The sequence below is a fragment of the Eublepharis macularius genome, chromosome 16 (genome assembly GCF_028583425.1).
Source record: "Eublepharis macularius isolate TG4126 chromosome 16, MPM_Emac_v1.0, whole genome shotgun sequence".
NCBI classification, from domain to species: domain Eukaryota; kingdom Metazoa; phylum Chordata; class Lepidosauria; order Squamata; family Eublepharidae; genus Eublepharis; species Eublepharis macularius.
The window spans coordinates 46,485,323-46,504,573 of record NC_072805.1 but is presented as its reverse complement, the minus strand read 5'-3'; the positions used below and the strand labels follow the sequence as shown (position 1 = coordinate 46,504,573).

At 40.9% G+C, this 19,251-nt stretch overlaps 1 protein-coding gene across 1 annotated transcript in view; it reads right to left on the bottom strand.

The window, feature by feature from the left end:
* BANP (BTG3 associated nuclear protein) overlaps positions 1-19,251 on the bottom strand; it is a 175,981-nt gene that overhangs the window by 116,545 nt on the left and 40,185 nt on the right. The gene's annotated exons all lie outside the window — the stretch shown is intronic.

The following is a 19,251-nucleotide window of genomic DNA, read 5'->3' as shown; positions in this document are numbered from 1 at the left end:
TGGTCAGACCAAAATTCAACCTGTAGCATCCTTTGCAAGAATTCTAGCAAGCTTTATACAGCAATTTGCTGTCAGAATGGATCCAATTATTCTCTTCCACCCAACTTGATCGAACAATCACTGCCCGCTAACAGTGCAATCCTAAACAGAATTACTCCTGTCTTAAACTCACAGATTTCAATTGACTTAGACTGGAGTAACTCTCCTTAGGATTGCACTGTAAGTCTTCCTCCAATAGAAGACTTTCTCTGTTGAAGAAAGACTTCGTGGAAGGGAGCCACTGGATTCAATGTCTCCATGATGAACAAACAGCAAAGATTTCATTTAATTTTTGCTTGTAAGCAGGGCTTTTTTTCTAGGAAAGGAAGTGGTGGAACTCAGTGGGTTGCCCTCGGAGAAAATGGTCACATGGCTGGTGGCCCTGCCCCCTGATCTCCAGACAGAGGGGAGTTAAGATTGCCCTCCGCGCCGCTCAGCAGCGCAGAGGGCAATCTAAACTCCCCTCTGTCTGGAGATCAGGGGGCGGGGCCACCAGCCATGTGACCATTTTCAAGAGGTTCCGGAACTCCGTTCCACTGCGTTCCAGCTGAAAAAAAGCCCTGCTTGTAAGTCAGATAATTCCTTGTTTTAAAAAGGCTTCATTGAAAAGACATCGAAAGGTGAAATTGCAAGCGCATTCTGCAAATACAGAAACCACAAACAAAGGGAAGGGATGTGATGTATCCAAGAGACCAAATTTAAAATGACATTTGGGAAAGTGCTAAAGCAGCGGCCCCTTCAAGAAAACTGTGATGGAATGAAGGAAATGTTAATTAGAACATTTCCAGCTATTGGAAAAGACCACATTAAGCACGATTCTCGGGCACAGCACTTACGGAACAGTTAGGAAAAGAATCCAGTTTCTGTACCCCTCGTTGCAAAATACTTCAGGGTCTAAGTGACAACAGAAATAAAGCTAATTAGGGAAAGATGCATGCAATTAGGACCCAAATGTAAAAAAAATAAGCTGAGCGATGGAAATAAAACAGAGATGGAAAACGAGCAAGTAGAAGCAAGAAACAAAATACTCAAATTATACTTATTTGCCAGGTACAGCAGTATTATGTCATGCTGCGTAACAGTTGCTAGCATCTATTGAGTACTACAGTATTGGTGGCCTCTCCGGCAAATCACAGATGGGAGGGGACCACAAATGCCTGGTCCCTAGGATCTCAGATCTAGACGCTGCTGCCACCATCCTCCATGGCTCCTGCAACTTCATTGCTCCTCACATCTTTCATTACCTTCTACCTCCCCGTTGCCACGGATGCACTTGAGAATTCATGTACTACACCCCTAAAATCACCAGGAGATGAAGTGTGACTCTTGGACCATGTTTTGCCCAAGAACCCAGGTAAACCTGGGGGTTGTACCAGGGCTCAGTTGCCCATTCTAGTTCCTCTGTGGCAGAGGTTCATACCAATTTACATAGTACACCCTTGGCTGACATCACTTTTAAAAATATGAAGTTGCTCCACAAAATCCAGAGCTGCCAAAACAACGCAGTAATTATGTAAGTGGTTCCCAAACTATTAATAATACAGCCCCAAGAGTGTTTGATGGAAAAGCCTACAAAGTTAACTATTCATATACCCCAGCAAACTGAGAATTTTGGCAAAGAGACTGATAGTGCTATGCCTTTAAAGGACTTCTGAGGAGCGGAAAGGAATCATTATGATGCCACTCGGTTAATAAAAGGGGTTTAGTGTCTAAACAAACTATGGACCAACCCTGCCTTCAGCCATGGGAGAAAAATTACTTCACACTTCCTTTCACCTCCAAAAGTATTTTTAACATTTATTTTTCCAAAAATGATGTTCTAAGTCTCATCATGGAGAATAACATGAAAACTAACTTTAAAAAATAGAACAGCCCCAGTTTGGTCTTTGGTGTAGTGGTTAAGAGCAACGGGACTCTAATCTGGAGAGCCGGGTTCAATTCCCCACTCCTCCACTTGAAGCCAGCTCGGTGCCCTTGGGTCAGTCACAGCTCTCTCAGAGCTCTCTCAGCCCCATCTACGTCACAGGGTGTCTGTTTGTGGGGATAATAACAACACTGACTTTGTAAACCACTATGAGTGTGGTGATAAGTTGTCCTGAAGAGCGGTATATAAATAGAATGTTGTTGTTGTTGTTATTACTATTTAATATTATAAATGGCTACACTCAGGCCAATGTAACCTCCTTTGTGATAAACAAACAGCGTGCTTGAAATAGTCCTGATTTTATGTGAGCTGTGAGGTCTTAAATGTATCTGCTGAAATACTACACAGCTTTTATTCAAGGGCTTAACGGAAAAGAGAGTTTTACTGATAAATGTTTTCAGCCTCATCAAAAAGCACACACCTTTGGGATATTTGTCAATGATTGCTGCAAATGTCCAAAATTACCTGGCTACATAATATCGACCTTCTTACTACATGATTCCCAACTGGCTGGATTCACTCACATGACTAGCAAGATCCAGGTCCAATAGCACCTTAATGACCAACCAGATTTCCAAGGTATGAGCTTTCAAGAGTCAAAGCTCCCTTGACTCTCGAAAGCTCATATATTGGAAATCTGGTCATTAAGATGCTTTTATTGCATGCATATCTTGCTCTTCCACTGCAGACCAACACGGCTACCCACCTGAAACTATAGTCATGTGACTATAATCTGAAGCCATAACCTGATCTGATTGGCTACATTGCACTGTGACCATTCACAAAATAATGTAACCCCCCCCCCCCCGCCCAATAGCTATGACTGCGCATGTAGCTATTCCCAGGAACAAAATGACTTCATAAACGGAAAAAAAAATGGGATTGAAATAGCCAATCAGGGAAAAAATGTCAGGAAACAGCATTTTTTTTTAAAAAATGAATGTTGACGTTTTTTGCATGGCAGCCTCCAGGAAACGCTGAAGCGAGAGAGGGGGAAAAGATCAGGCAAATGTAGTTTTTTAAAAACATCAAAAATAGAAGTCTGGCAACAGAAGGGGGCGTGGCGTCGCAGCGGAGAGGAATGGACGCATGTTAAGAGCGCTCCGACCCTCCTGATCCCAAACCCTGCCAATAAACACCACAAGAAGGAAAAAGTAAAAGAAAATAATGCTTACAAACCCCATCAAGAAAAAGAAAAACAACACGAAAGCGGTGAAAAACTTACAAACATTCTTCGCGACCCCGGGAGAGCCGAAGGGGAAGGAACGCGGCAAGACGGAGGAAACTAAAATGGCGGACCTCATTGTAAAAAACGGCGCGACTGAGGTAAATCAACCAGAAAAATATTTGGACCCCCAGCTAGCACAATTAAAGCAAGACATTATAGATCAAATGGCCAAACTCATTAATCCGATCACAACACAACTCACGGACATAAAACACGATTTACAAACAGTTAACCATAAAGCTGATAAAGCTATGGAAGTGAGTGTGAAAGCTCTACAGGACGTCACAGACATGCAAAAACTAATTACAGAACAACAAGACAGACTAATGAAACTCGAACTAAATGCCAGGCAAAATCAGGTTAAGATAAGGGGGATAGATGAACAGCATACGTATAACACAGATCTCACAAACTTTATTGCCAACTGGCTTGCTAAGCAATTAAAGCTAGAGGAAGGAGTCTATCCCTATATCACAAAAGCCTATCGTGTGGGACCCTATCACCAAAATAAAAATAAGGACCGCCCGAGAGATATAATTATCGAGATACCAGATCAAAGAACAAGAAGAAAGATAATGGAAGAAGCCAGAACACGAGGATCATTCAAATGTGAAGGCAAATTGGTATATATTTTTGCTGATCTGCCAAAGGAAGTACTTGCCAAAAGAAGAGAACTCAAGCCAATTTCTGAGACTCTGCAAAGAGCGAACAGAAGATATAAATGGCTGGATCAATGCAAACTTATGGTCTTTCATCAAGGCAAAAGGTATACAGCAACAGATATAGACACGGGACTGGAGTTACTAAACGCAGTCGGGCTGGAAACGCCGATGGAGACGAACAAGCAAAACCAAAAAAGAAAATCTTCTGAACTACTATCCCCTCAGAAAGGGAGCAAGATCCCCATCAGAGACACTTGAATTATCTCATCATTGTCTCTCAACGTATTGGTAAAATGATTGATAGTATAACAGCCTGTTTAAATAAGAAGTGGTGTAACTGTAGATAGAAGTACAAACTCAGAGGTTTGGGGGGGGGGGGCTCTTAACATAGCTCATATAGATCTGTTTAGCTCTCATAAGTGGATAAGGAGGGAGGTTGATTTCCACAACCGGTGAGTGAAGTTAACTCATCAGTTTGAGAGGGCTAACCTTGAATAAATTTTAATAGGAATATAGTACATTGATAATATAATCAACGAAGTGATACGTTTAGTTCATTACGGTACAAGGTGGTAATAGGGAGGGAGTGAGGGTGGGGGTGAGGGTGGGAGGGAAGAAAAGGGGGAAAAAGGGAGGGTGTTGGAATAGTTAATTAGTTGCATATATCAGTCATATAGATTTATATAGTTAGCAATCTTTATAACAAAAAACAATATTTGTTAAAAAAAAATATATAAATATTACAAAAATTAATAAACAAAAAATAATAATAAATAAAAAAAATAATAGCAATAATTTAAAAAAAAAAGTAAAAGTAATAAAAATCTATATTCTATAGTTCATTGATATAGTTCATTAGTATAGAAGGGGAGAGAGGGGGTATAAGAAAGGGAGGGGGGTTAGGGTGGTTATAGGGAGGGGGAGGGAAAAAAAAAAAGAGACGAATACAAGCAGTTCAAAGTTTGCAACGAAGATAGGAAACCAAGAGAAGGAAAGGTCATAAAAGGGAGAAAGAACAACACTACGAGGTACTTACACAGAGAGGAATTAAAACAGTACTAAGAGGTGAAGAGATACAAGTGGTTTTATTGGACTGTACTCTAAATAATTTGAAAGGTTTATGATACAAGGAGAATAAAGAAGAATTGTATTAATAATATATATACATCGTTTTGAAGAGAGTGGTTTAAACAGAATATCTTTGAAACAGCACACTAAGGAAAATATTGTGATAATAGCAATACCTTTTTAAATAATTTCCCCTTTTTTTTCATTTTGAGACGGATTAATCAAAAAAACCGGTATTATAATGTATGCCTGCTTATAATTGGGAAAATTCAACTTGCAGTAGTAGTTTATACTTCAGACTATAAAATATAAGCCAAGTCGGAAAACATAGAGTGAGTCAACAACAATATAGAAAACAAGAATAGAACTTGAGTAATTATTACAATCAAGGATAGAAATGTGTTCTAAAATCAAAACTTTATCTTTCAATGTTAGAGGTTTGGGAAATCCTGTTAAAAGAAGGAGAGTGATTTCGAATTTAGCTCATACTAAAGCACAAATAATTTTTCTACAAGAGACCCACTTGCGATATAATAATACTGATTCATTGAAAGCTAGGTGGCTACAAGCACAATACCATGCACCTGGTAATTCCAAATCAAGAGGAGTAGCCATCCTAATTGCAAAACATATACAATTTCAACAAATAAAAACTCTCAAAGACAAAAAAGGTAGATACATCTTTGTTAAAGGGAAAATAGGGGAACACAAACTTACACTAGCCTCGTTATATGCTCCCAATATACACCAATTAGACTTTATAGAGGAAGCATTGCAGAAATTAACTACATTTCAGGAAGGAGACTTAATAATCGGGTGTGACTTAAACTACATAATAAATCATCAATTAGATAAATCGAACTTCAATAACCAAAACACAAAAAATATACACAAAACAACAAAATTAGCAGCTATTTTAAAGAAATATCATTTAATAGACACTTGGAGACACTATCATGAAGGAGAAAAAGATTTTACATATTTTTCACAAAGACATAACACATATACAAGAATAGATTACATATTAAGCTCCAATACTATTATAGACAAGGTAGAGGAAATAGAAATTGGAAATAATACAATCTCAGACCATGCATGGGTAACAATGACACTCAACCTAGATGACAAGACACAGAAAAGCAATCAATGGTGCCTACCAAAGCATTTATTATTTAATCAATACGCAACTAAGGAAATTGGGAAAATAATAGAAACAGCTATTGCAGAGAACCTATCTAATGAAATTGGGGCGCACATACTTTGGGACACAATAAAAACAGTGACCAGAGGTCACATAATAGCTCTTACAGCAAAAATCAATCGAGAAAAACTGAAACAAAAGCAAGAGTTAATAAATAATATTAAGGCTCTAGAAATCAAACACAAGTCAACAGGTAGTAAAAAAACATATAGTGAGCTCCTAACGCAAAGGAAAATCTTAGAGACCTTGGAAAGTCATACAATATATAAACAGTTGCTGGCTGCTAAGCAGACACACTGGTCCAACTCTCCCAAAACTCTTCGCATTTTAGCATACAAAGTAAAACAAAGAAGGTCACAAAATAATATCAACAGAATTTATAACAGCAAAAATGTCATACAATATAAATCAGAATCAATCCTCAAGGTCTTCAAAGACTATTACACACAACTATATACTTCAAATAATCCTGACCCAAAGAAAATAGCCTATTTTCTAAAATCACTAAAAAGTCTCAAGAAATTAGAGGAAGTACACAGAACGCTTCTTGACAAACCCATCACTATACAAGAAACAATAAATGCAATAAAAAATGCTAAAAATAATAAAGCAACAGGACCGGATGGCTATCCGGCAGAATTTTATAAAAAATATACAAATTTATTAGCAATACATCTGACTAATTTGGCCAACTCAATTCTAGATGTAGGTAAAATGCCTCCCACCTGGGAGAGAGCTGACATTATTGTGATTCACAAACAGGGAAAAGACCCTTTGAAATCAGCATCCTACCGCCCCATATCGTTGCTCAACCACGATTATAAAATTTTCACTTCCATCATAGTGAATCGTTTAAACACATTCATATCTAACTACATACATACAGATCAATCAGGATTTATACCAAAAAGAGACATTACAGATAATATTTATAAATCACTAAACCTTATAGATCATTGTACTCACAACAGCATGGAAACTATTTTGTTATCATTAGATGTCGAAAAAGCTTTCGATTCGGTAGAACTATCATACCTCTTAAAAACACTGTCATACATGGAATTTGGAGAAAATTTTTTAAATATAATTAGAGCAATTTACCATCAACCAATAGCAAATATTAAAGTAAATGCTATGCACTCAGAAAACATATATATAAAAAGAGGCACAAGACAAGGATGTCCCCTATCTCCCCTATTATTTGCTCTTGCCCTTGAACCCTTCGCGGCTGCCATCAGAGAAAATGATCAAATAAAGGGAATAAAAGTTAATTCCGCAGAATTCAAAATTAGCCTGTTCGCAGACGACATGTTGTTATACATAACTGACCCATTAAATTCGCTGCCCTATCTCTCAACCCTACTTACAAATTTTGGAGCAATATCAGGATTAACAATTAACCAAACAAAATCTTATTACCTTGCCATTAATATCCATAGCAAAATGATCCAACAAATAAATAAATTATATAATTATCAGTGGTCTCCATCACACATAACTTATTTAGGTGTTAATATCTCTCCTAACCTAAATGAACTGGTAAAATTGAATCATCTTAAATTAACAAATCAAATTAAAACAGACATTGCTAACTGGAATAAATTAAAACTCACGTGGTATGACAGATTTCATTTAATAAAGGCTTTTATATTACCAAAATTTCTCTATATGTTTAGAGCGATCCCTCTTACCATAAACAGATCGCTAATAGCACAATGGCAAATACTGATCAATAAATTCCTATGGCAAAACAAACATCCGAGAATTGCGTTTAATACTATGAGGAGGAAATCACTAAATGGAGGTTTCAACTATCCAGATTTATCACTATACCAATCAGCAGCAAGACTGGCCAACTTCTTGCAAATAACATCTAATTCAACTCTGCCGGATTGGATTAAAATTACGCAATCCTCTTTAAGGCATTATGACATCACAGATATAATTTGGAATAAACCAATTAATAGACCAAAAAATATTAAAACCGGTCTTGTGATATCGTCTATTTTAAAGACGTGGGACCAAAGTAAGAGCAAATTAGTCCCAAAACTATCCAGATTCTCATCATTTATAAATCAAGAATGGTTCTCACCGGGGTGGGACCGGTCCCTCATTCTAATACTGCGACAGGCAAAAGTAACCAGACTAATTGACATCACCACACAGTCAGGACTATTAGAGAAGGTAGATATAGAGAGAAAACTAAAAAGTAAACTACAATGGTTTAGCTATCTACAACTTTTGCACATGACGGAGAAAATAAAACTAAGGAACATCATGAAAGAACCTCTGACTGATTTTGAACAAATTTTAAATTCCTCCTCACAACAAAAAAAAGGGATGATAGCTCGTCTATACAAAATACTATTAAACGCAACGGAGAACAAGCAATTAAGTTGCCAAAATAGCTGGAGTAAGGACTGCTCGATTGAGGAATCCTCAGAGGCTTGGAATGAGGTATGGTCATCTGGCATATTTACCTCAAAAGTCATTGTAACAAAACTTCAAACCTTCAAAGTGATACATAGATGGTATCTAACCCCCCAAAAGTTAGCATTGATATCTAATAAATCGTCCCCTAAATGTTGGAAAAATTGCGGCGAAAAGGGAACCTTTGCCCACTGTTGGTGGGAATGTAAAAAAATTAGACAATTTTGGGAGGAGATATTAATGAAAATTAAAGACATTACTAATTATGAACTTCCTTTTGACCCGAAAATGATTTTTCTAGACCTATGGGGAAATTTGCATATCCCTAAAACCAGAAAGGAACTCATTGCATCACTCTTTATTGCAGCTAAGAGTACTATTGCAACAGTCTGGAAATCAAAGAGACTACCAACAATTGAGACTTGGTTCTCCAAAGTTTGGAATCACTTTATTTTAGAAAAAATAAGCAACGATATACAAAATGCAGAGCGTTTCACAGAAAATACCGGTTTTATTGATAAATGGCTCCCTTTCTTGGAATATATAGAAGAACACAATTTGCAGCCCAACTCAAAAATTTTCCAAGTTATAACAAACAATGGTTACCTCTCGTTCTACTAAACTAACTGTATATTTGAGTCATCATAAAGAGATATTATTGTTAATTCTCAAGAACACAAGGTTAATAATGTATTGTAAACTAAACTTTTAATCTGACTTGAAATGATGTTTATGATTGTAAGTTATATGTTGCAACAAAATTCAATAAAAATTAATAAAAAAAAAAAAAAAAAAAATGAATGTTGACAAAATTCAGAGATATTCTGGAAAATATTCCTCCTATCCGTCCAAGTACGCATTTCCAAACCCAACACTGAAATTACGAAACATTTGGCACAGACTTAGTTCATTCAACAGGTCTTAGAAAAAAACAACAAAGCCTCCCCCATGCCCACCCTGTGAGATAGGCTAGGGTGAGAGAGAGCAACTGGGCCAAAGTCACCAGTGATTTCATCCCAAGCCACCCCAGCAATGGCCCAACTTTCTAACCTCTGTACTATAAGGACTACAAGAGCCACTCTATTTATCGGTCAAGTTAATATTCCGCCCTTCTTCTGAAGAGCTCAGGCAGCCTACATGGTTTTCTTTTTCCTCCAATTTGCTAAGCGAGAGATGACTGTCCCAAGGGCACCCAATGACCTTCGCTGGCATCCTAATCCACCCCATCAGCCTATGACATACAAGAGTAATTCCCAACCTCCAAAAAGAGAGCTAATCACCCATCACAATCCATTTTTCAACTGCAAATTCCTGGCCCTGACAATAGCATAACTACTACTTATGAAAGAACTAACTTCCAAGTCTCATTCTTTGCTAAGTTGCCCAACAGCTCATCCCAAATGTAGCACACACAGGCCCTTCCGTGATTTCCAACCTAGCGCCGTTTCCAAGTTCTACTGTAACACTGGCTGCTCTTCTGTTTGATGTATTATCTTTGGCCAAGACAAATGGATTGCTGGTGACTTAATTGTTTTTTTCCTTATATTACGGAGAAGATTTATTAAACTGACAAACTCTTCAAAAATGATCAGGAAAACAAATCCAAGGAAAATGATCTCAGCCTTAGGAAACTGGGAACGCAAATTATTTTGGCAAAATGTTATCACCCAAAGGGTTCTAAACATATGGAATAAGTTACTACCAAAGGCCCACTGGAAGGAGAACCACAGCTCTCTTGGGACAATGGGATTTGTTTTTCAGCAAATACCTTACGGACGCACTGGGGAAAACACAGTTGGAAAAACTGCAAAAGAACCCAAAGATCCATTCATGATGTTATTCATTTACTATGTTCTCCTGATACCTAGAAGAGATGCGCATGAAAAACAAGAGTAGCCAAAAAGAAAAGAAAAAAACACCGTCCCAGGCTCCTGTACAGTTTGTACAATCCATGTCATTTCTTGAGTTAATCTTCCTCTAATGTAGTATTTTACTAACTCTTACAAATCCACCATCTATAGGGAGGTTTGACAGAATATAAACGCCATATTCTTTCCCCTTAAGTGATCAACACATGCAATAAAACTGAAGCATTTTTCAGGTAATGAAGCTCCGAACTGCTGTTCAGTCGTGGCAGGCTTCGGTTTGGCTAGGGCATGCACCTCTGCCAAAGCTACTAGCCAGTACCCTGCTGGCTGAAACATCAGTGTAACTATTGGTTTACACAAAGCCTGAGAGTGAAGACCTAAGGAGCTCAGGCCTGCTCAATTCAGCCCCCTCGAGCACAAAAAAAGCCTTCAAGATCAGCTGTTAATAGGAAGGAAGGCTGCTGCTTGTGCAAGCAACATGCAAGCTCAAGGAGCAGCTCCTCTCCAGGAGCCTTCTCCTAATCCAGTGCCACAGGACAATTGAGGCTCTCTCTACGCAAGACATCTGACACATGAAGAACACATGTCAAGAGATGCAATGGTAGCCGGTAAGGGTAATTTAAAAAGACAGAGCCGGGGGCAGGGCAAAGGCTTTGCTATGCACTGGAGCTGTGTGAGGGGGCTGTGGAATGCCAGAAGGGAAACTTCAGCCCATTATAATCTCTCCTGGTCAAAGCCCGGCTCCGGAAGGCAGCTCCAGCCCATTTCCATTCCTCGCTGCCCTCTGGTTGCCATCCCACCCAGTTTTAGACTGGAGAGGGGAAATTGACAGAGCCTTCAGGGAGGCAAAGATGAAATTAACAAATCCTCTGAGGAGCAATCTCCACTGGCTCTGTCTTTTTAAACTATGCTTCCTGGCTTATATTGCGTCTCCCCACACTTGACGAACACATATTGAGGCATCTTGCGTACAGAGACTCTCAGAGCCTGTCCTTCCCACCATCAATTTCGTTTCAACAGTCAAGGACTTTTGAGAAAGAAAAGGGAAAGCAACGGGAGGGAGCCAGAAAACAGGCACAACTTTGTATGTGCTTCTTTCCCAGCACTCATCTCAACAGAGATCCGGATCGCTCCACAGGTGTAGAGGAAACCAAAGCACACAAGGCACCCAATGTCCCCCCTCCATAATTTCCAACTGCAAGAAGTTTTAAATAGGAAACCATAACTTTCAGCATGTCTCGGTAGTCACCCAAACACTGCACTTGCCACCAACTCTGCTTTTCTCTCCAAGAGGGAAGTCCGGCATCTCGACTGAGACGTCAAGTTTCCAAAGGCCAAAGCCCCTTTGAGATTCAAAGCAACTGTGGAGGCAAGCTTCACCCTCCTCCCCAACTCTGAGTTCCAAGCCTCGGAGAAGCTCAATGAAAAGCCCACCGGATCCCCACCATTCTCCTTAGCCCGCAGAAGGGACATTGTTAAGCAGCACGAGCCTCAAAGCCCAGCATCAGGCGTCACCGCTTCCCAATTCTTTCTCAAGGCAGCAGGCGATCAGGGAGAACGCCCAGGCTCAGAAGAACAGTAGAGGATCTTAGGGCACGGCAAGAACATTGGAGGTCTTCTATCATTAGGTACTTCTTTAGGGGGTACCGAGGCACCTCACATCTATACCATGGCAGCTAGCTGTTCTCCCAGCTCCATCAAGTGATTTCTTTATGAACAAAATGTGAATATTGTTAGTACTGTATTACAGGAGTATTGAGTCCCACTACAAATAAGGAATTATTTGAAATATTGTAAAATTCCCTACAGATTTCCAGGCTGTGCAATTCTCCTTGCAAGAGTACATGCTTATATAACGGAATGGCTTTTCAGTCACATATCTGGAAGCAATCTGGAAGTCCAACTGAAGTATTTAATTAGCTGAACAATGATCACCGAGATTGTTTCTGCGAATACTAATAGCTTTCCTTATTTTGTTAACATTTTTAGTTTATTACTTGTTTTAAGAATATTACAGCGATCAGCATTTGTCTTACTTGTTTATTTTTATAACTGTGACTGACCTAATTAAAACCGCGGAGACCACAGCCTTCACTGCAGCGCTGATTTACACACCACGCAGAAAAAGCTTTCTGAAATATAGGAAGCAGATCCACAGAGAGTACAGCTGCATTCAGATGTCACAACAGGCTGGGAATTAAACACCAATCAACTGTTTGTTGCTGTGCTCATATACGCTCCTTCCTCCACCCACCTCCCTCCTCTTCCAACGTTCAGAACCTGAATGAACACATCTTCCATCTTGATTCAGCTCCAATTCATCGTGGCATCCATGTGCAAGCGCCTCAGTTCAGTTCTTTCAGGCCGCACAAACCAGGACAACGGTTCAGAATCCAGGTGTAAAAGTGAACTTTGACTCTCCGAGGCACCTGCATTTAGATGCCACAGCAAACCAGAGCTTGATCAAGCCAGAAACTGCCTGTTCAATCATGCACCCAACACGAGTGGAAGAGGGAGATCAAAACAGCGAGTACAGCAACAAACTGCTTAAGCCCGATCGGCGTTTGCTGTGATGTTTGAAACCAGCCAAAGTAGAAGGATGCCAACAATAACGAGAACAGCCTGCCCTCAAACCCTGAGCTGGCAGGCAACTAACTGAGCCTTTGATGAACTTGGATGAGACTGGGAAAGTTGTGTTTGCTGTGGCCTGCACCTGTAACTCACAAGTCATTTTACTCTGGTTAACAACTAGCTTTATTCCAGGGCCACTTGGAAGAGGGGAGAGTAGTCAGTCCTCATCTCTGCCTTCTCCTGCTGTACTGCTAATGAGGGCTGCTATGTCACACCCCATGAGATCCCCAGGTGGGATGTGAAGGCAGAGGGACTGGGAAAGTGGAACAGCCCTAAGAGAGCCTGCACATTAAGTAATTGGAAAGGCAGGTGCGGCAAGGACTGCTTGGATTAAAGGCTACCTTGGGAGGAAAGGCCTGTTCAGGAGCAGGTCAAGGGGGCCAGGGAGTGGGCATGGCAAGAGAAAAAGGGATTAAAGGCCAGGGCTGGAGGAAGGAGGGAGAGAATGAGAGAAAGCTGGCTGGCAAGGCCTGGGAGTTCATAAGGGACCAAGGAGGCGGTATTCCCAGCCTGGCCTGGAGAACAGCAAGTTACTCTCTGAAGGGCTTGCTGCCCCTATAGCCTAACCATGTGGCAAGGACGGTTACAGGCCCAGTGGCAAGGAGAAGGACCAGAGCCTTGACTGAGACAGGAGGAGGAGATCAGGAATTAAATTTGTTTCAAGGGATAAGGGATAATGTTTTGTTTCCACATTAGTCCAGTTCTGCATCAGATTTCTGCCTGCTTTCAAGTTTCCGCAATCCATACCCTATTGCACTGTTTATTGGATGTCCCAGCTGTTGCTCACATTGACTGGCACTATGTAATCCATCTCGAGACTCAGTGAGAAAGGTAGATATAAATAATGTGAAGAAATAAATAGACAGACCTTCAGGCTGTGATCAGGTATTTGAACATGGGGCTTTGCTACTGTGAAAAATAGCAATAAACTACAACCATTTCTGTCTCCCCACCCCAATGTCTACCTGTTATGGGAGAGGCTGGAGACAGACAGGACACCCAGGCAGAGAACTAGCCCCTAAACCTTGGGGCTTCTCATGTGGGCACAGCTATGCTCGCCCCATACCCAAATTTTGCCTCTGGACTGGCAACTGGAAAGCAAAATACTACCTCAGGAGAGGTTGCCACTTAATGTTCAGAGATGGTACTAAGCTATAACATCAGTTTTCTTTCACGCTTGACTTATTTGCTTACAGTTTCCAACCCCTAACTTGTCTGATAAATAAAGCCTTTTTGAGTTAATTTATGTATAGGATTAATTCATCTGTATGCTTACATAATATCCTTACACAATAACCTGTTCTGAGCACCACTGGACACTGAAATTGTGATTAAACAGAGCAACCCCGCCACCCCACCATGCCTCGCCACAAAATTATGTTGTCACAAAAAGTTTTTATGTTAGCAAAGAAAAACAAAAATAATTCCATATTCTGTAATAAATTCAGGTCTGTGGAAAAAACAGCAAAACAAAATCTGTATTCACTTGCATGTTTACTCTGTTTTCATCTACCAAAACCTCTGACAAGTCCAGCCTCCGTCCACACTGATCAATGTTGGCATTGCAGAATGCTTTGTTTAAATATTTGATGGGCTATGCTATAACTTGTAAGAATTTTTTAAAAGCAAACATTTATACTAAAATAAGAATGTCTGTATAATCAAAAAATAAGTAGTTCCCAAAAGACAGCCAAGCCAGATGGGAACCCTGTGCACATGGAAACAGTTGAGCAACTCACTAAGTTTCCAGAAATCATCTGAGAGGTGAGGATGGCTTCGAAAGAACGCTTAACGGTTAACTTGGAAAACATTTTAACCGTTATCTTGTCAATGTCTGGGAAAGACTGTGGAGGACACAGATGTGACGCTCTTGTTTTTCCACCCCAGAAAAGACTAGCACAGGTATTAGCTTTGTTTGGTCTTCCGGACAGTGACTTGGGTGCTGTGGGTCTGTTCCACCAACCAGGTTTTTTTTCCTTCAGTGGACGGAGCCTTCCTCATCTCTTGTCCCTAATCCAACGGTCTGGCCCTGAATACCTTGAGCCAAACGTAGGCCACCTTGCCCTACACCCCATTACCGCTTGCTCCTTGAGACCAACTAGTACAAATACCGTTCACCTGATGTATCAGGGTGTGTTGAAAGGTATTCTTGGTGGTTGACGTACAAATATAGAATCTCCTCCAAACAATGACTCGACCAAATTCAAGCAGGAATTCTTTTTAGCGAGCAGTCCCCCAAGAAAGTTTGCACCACCTGAGACAGAAGCAACTAAGTTTAAGCCCTCACACAGATCTCTGTCCTCAAGAATTCTCTATGCCCCCAATGCCAAGAGTAACCACAATTTTCTCCAAGCACCCAGGGCACAGAGGAATAGAGGCCCTCTAGAAGCTGTCTTTGAATTTAGAGATTCACCCAGGTGGTTTGCCAAAGCCGGAGAAGTTAAGCAATGCACATAATTTTTAATTGCCCAGAGGTTTATTTATTTTTATTTATTTATTTATCTCATTTATAGTCCGTCTTTCTCACTGAGACTCAAGGCGGATTACACAGTGTGAGGTTAGTACAGTCAATTTCAAGGGCATTTCCATAAACAATACCATAGGGTATGTAAACGCAAGTTTACAAAGGCATCACATTAGCAAAAATCTGATACAGAGTTGAAGAAATGCTGAAACAGAACATGAGCGATTCTAGGGCTGACATTAGACTACATGAAGCACAAGTAGCTCATAGGAGCACATACAGCAGGTGGTATGTAAGACAACGTAGTGGTGAAGTGTATGGTCCTTAACTCATTAGCGAAGCATCTGAGAGCCCCTCCCTACAGCACAAAAGCCTTTTTGAATAATTCATTTTGAATAAATCGTTTGCAGAAAGCCAGGAGAGTGGGGGCTCTCCTGACCTCCTCAGGCAGGCTGTTCCACAGGGTAGGGGCCACCACAGAGAAAGCCCACGTACGAGCGGCTGTTGATTTCACCCATGTGCAGGGTGGCACCTGGAGGAGACCCTGTTCAGACGAGCGAAGTTGCCGTGGAGGAATATAGGGAAGAACATATTTGCCGTGGAAGAATATATTTGATGCTAGGAACCCATACCGCCCATCCAATTCCTTAGCATAAAGAATGTAGCATAAAGAATGAAGCAAAAAAGTGATTCAGCTATGCCATTCCTAAACTAACCCTGCACCCAAGAAGTAGGGTGCAGCACTGCCCAGAGGTCAACTGAGCAGGGCTGCATTTATAAAACAACATTGTTATATAGGTTCTAAAGAGACAAAGAAAATGGAAATATCTGCAAAATATTATACTGCACTAAGCATACAGGCACACACAAATATACAAATATATGTATATTTTAAGTTCAATTGACATAGAGCTCCCCCTAGAGCATAAAATAATACTGTAAAAATAAGCCACTGGTTCATGGTGATAAGAAAATTATGCATTTTCATATATTTTCAATGTGTCAATTAAGGCTTGCTCTGTGTCTCAGTAATGAGCTGTTGACAGCTACAGTTTTCAAGCTGTTGCCCTCCAAATAAAGGGCTCCCCTGGATGAGCGCAAGCCATTCAGAGACAGGGCTTGGCCTGACTCGTTTCAGCTTCCTGGGGACAGCGAATCTGAAAACAGAATGGTTTGGAGTCCACTTTAACAATAACAGAACTGCAGGGGGCAGGGTGGCTTTGAAGTGCTGGGTTCATCATCACCCCTATGGCCCTTCAGTTGGTTTCAACCCTTATGCGCACTCACCAAGGAACAAACATTTTAGGACCAGTTTAGAATTTTCTACAGCCTCTGGGCTGAACGTATCTCTTCCACCCACAGCCCGTTCCATATTGTAAACTATTTCTGACGAAGAGAGCTGTGGCTCTCGAAAGCTTATGCTACAATAAAGTTGGTTAGTCTTAAAGGTGCTACTGGACGCTTTGCTATTTTGCTACTGCAGACTAACATGGTGAACTCCTCTGGATCTATTTTGTAAGGCTACTGTTAAGTTAAGATACAGGTTGAAAGGCACATCGGATGCACAGGATTAATTATATACTTTTCTGCACGGCAGCAGAACACGCATGAAGCTGCCTTTATACCAAGTCAGACCACTGGTCTATCGAGGTCAGTGTTGCCCACTCCGACGGGCTGCAGCTCTCCCAGGTCTCAGGGAAAGGTCTCTCACATCACCTGATCCTTGTAAGTGGAGAGGCCAGGAACTGAACTGGGAACCTTATGCATGCAAAGGAGATGCTCTGCCACAGAGCCACCACAAGCCTTTTGATCAAAGTCCTTTCTGAAAGGTGGCCTCATTAAGTCATACAGTCTCAGTTTTCCTCCTTCAGAACTGGACTAGTGGCGGCCTTCCTCAAAACTCTGTTGTTCAAGCATGGAGTGTGAAATTATATACAGCTGTTTGAAGCACTGCACATTTTATTGTAACTCCTATTATTTTAAATCACAAGGGCAGCGCCGAAGGGGTGGGGGTGGCTAAAGGGAACAGCTATTATTAATCTGAGTCCTCAAATCTGTACATAAATTTCAGTGGAAGCTTTAATTGATGAGTCTCCCGAAGGCTGTTTGGTCAGCATTTATAAATACAATAATCCAGCTAAAAAGTCAACATCTGTCTGTGTGAAAATCTGAGCCAAAGAATCATGTTGAAAAGGTCAGACAGCGGCAACCTCTTTTTAATCCATTAGAAACAGCTTCCTTTAAACAAACAACTTACCCAAAATTATTGCCTTTCCCTATATATATTTGGGGGCAGGAGGTGTTAACTGTCATCTGCTGCTTTGAATACTGGACCACATTATGCCAACTCTCTCAGTTCTCAGCTGAGGGAGGGAAGAAAGAAACCACTCGTAATTTTTTTTTTTTTGCAAAGGCTGTTATTGCAATATAGAGCCGCACATGGAAACACACAAAAAAGTGGCACCAATTCTGCAATCATATTTTAGCTCCAGCAAACCAGAGAGAGCGCTCTGAATGAATTATATCTTGCCAGTCATGGTGCTTTTAGAGAAGGAAAAGGCCACAATTCCAAACCAGGAAGCCAGGAAGATGCAATTTCCTGTTCCTATTCCAAGGCCACAGTCCCAGAACCACCTCCCACCAAGTAACAAGTCAGACATGGGGAAACTGGAACATCCACCAACAGATAAATCCAGCAAGGCCACAGAGCCGCCAAATTCCATACCACTTTTAGCCTGGAGGTTTAATGACTCCACCTAATCAGGAGCTAGCCCTACAAACCTGCTGCTCAATAAAACTGCAAATCACCCTTTCCGCTGGCGGCTATTTTGTCTCCTCCAGGAAAGACAAGTTCTGGGTCCACGCTGCCGATGGATGCAAGGATCTCTTGCTCTAGGCAACGTTGACCCTAGTGCATATGTCGTAGGTGGTCAGGCCGATCAGAAACAAGTTACCACCTAGTAGCAGAAAACCAGAAATCTTTTCGGTCTATGCAACTGTGAGACCGGGTGTTTTTTTTACCCTGATGATTTGACACATTTCGCCCTGTAACTTTCTACCTTGTTTCCTCTGAAATCCTGAAACAATACCCAGTTTTTGTCCCAGCTAGATTGTTCTGTGGCTCCAGCACATTTCGTTTTCCCAGACATCTAGTTTTCTCTATGAAGGAATGGGGGGTGGGGGTGGGGGAATGGAAGACCATTACAGGATGGAAGCCTCTGCCTGCAGTCTAAAATGGGACTGCCCAGGTACAGGCTGACAGTGATAACTGGGTCCTTAGCGCCCCCCCCCCTCTCTGCTCTGCATATTCTTTGCCATGCTCAACTGGACTGATAGTTGTAGAACGTTTTTATTTTGCACTGAACATGGTTGCTAAACACAGCGCACTAAAGGAAGATTATTAGAGACATATTGAAAATGGTGGTTGCATTCCAGTATTGTTGATTTTCTGAGATTTGAGGAGCAGAACAGAGCCGTCTTTGGAAACAGAAATTGCTGACAAGGCTATCTTATAAACAATACATTTTTGATGGGAATTTCCTGTGTTGTTTTTTTTAAAAAAAGGGTTTAGAATTGCCAAAATAACTGTTTACTTTCAGAAGAGTTCCACGTTAACAAAGGGGTATAATGACTTACAGGAGGCAGCATGCTGGTGCATTCTGTTGCTTCCTCGCTGCTTCCAAAGAGCTGCATTTCAACTCTGAGGCACAACTGCAGCCTGAAGAAACCATTCTGA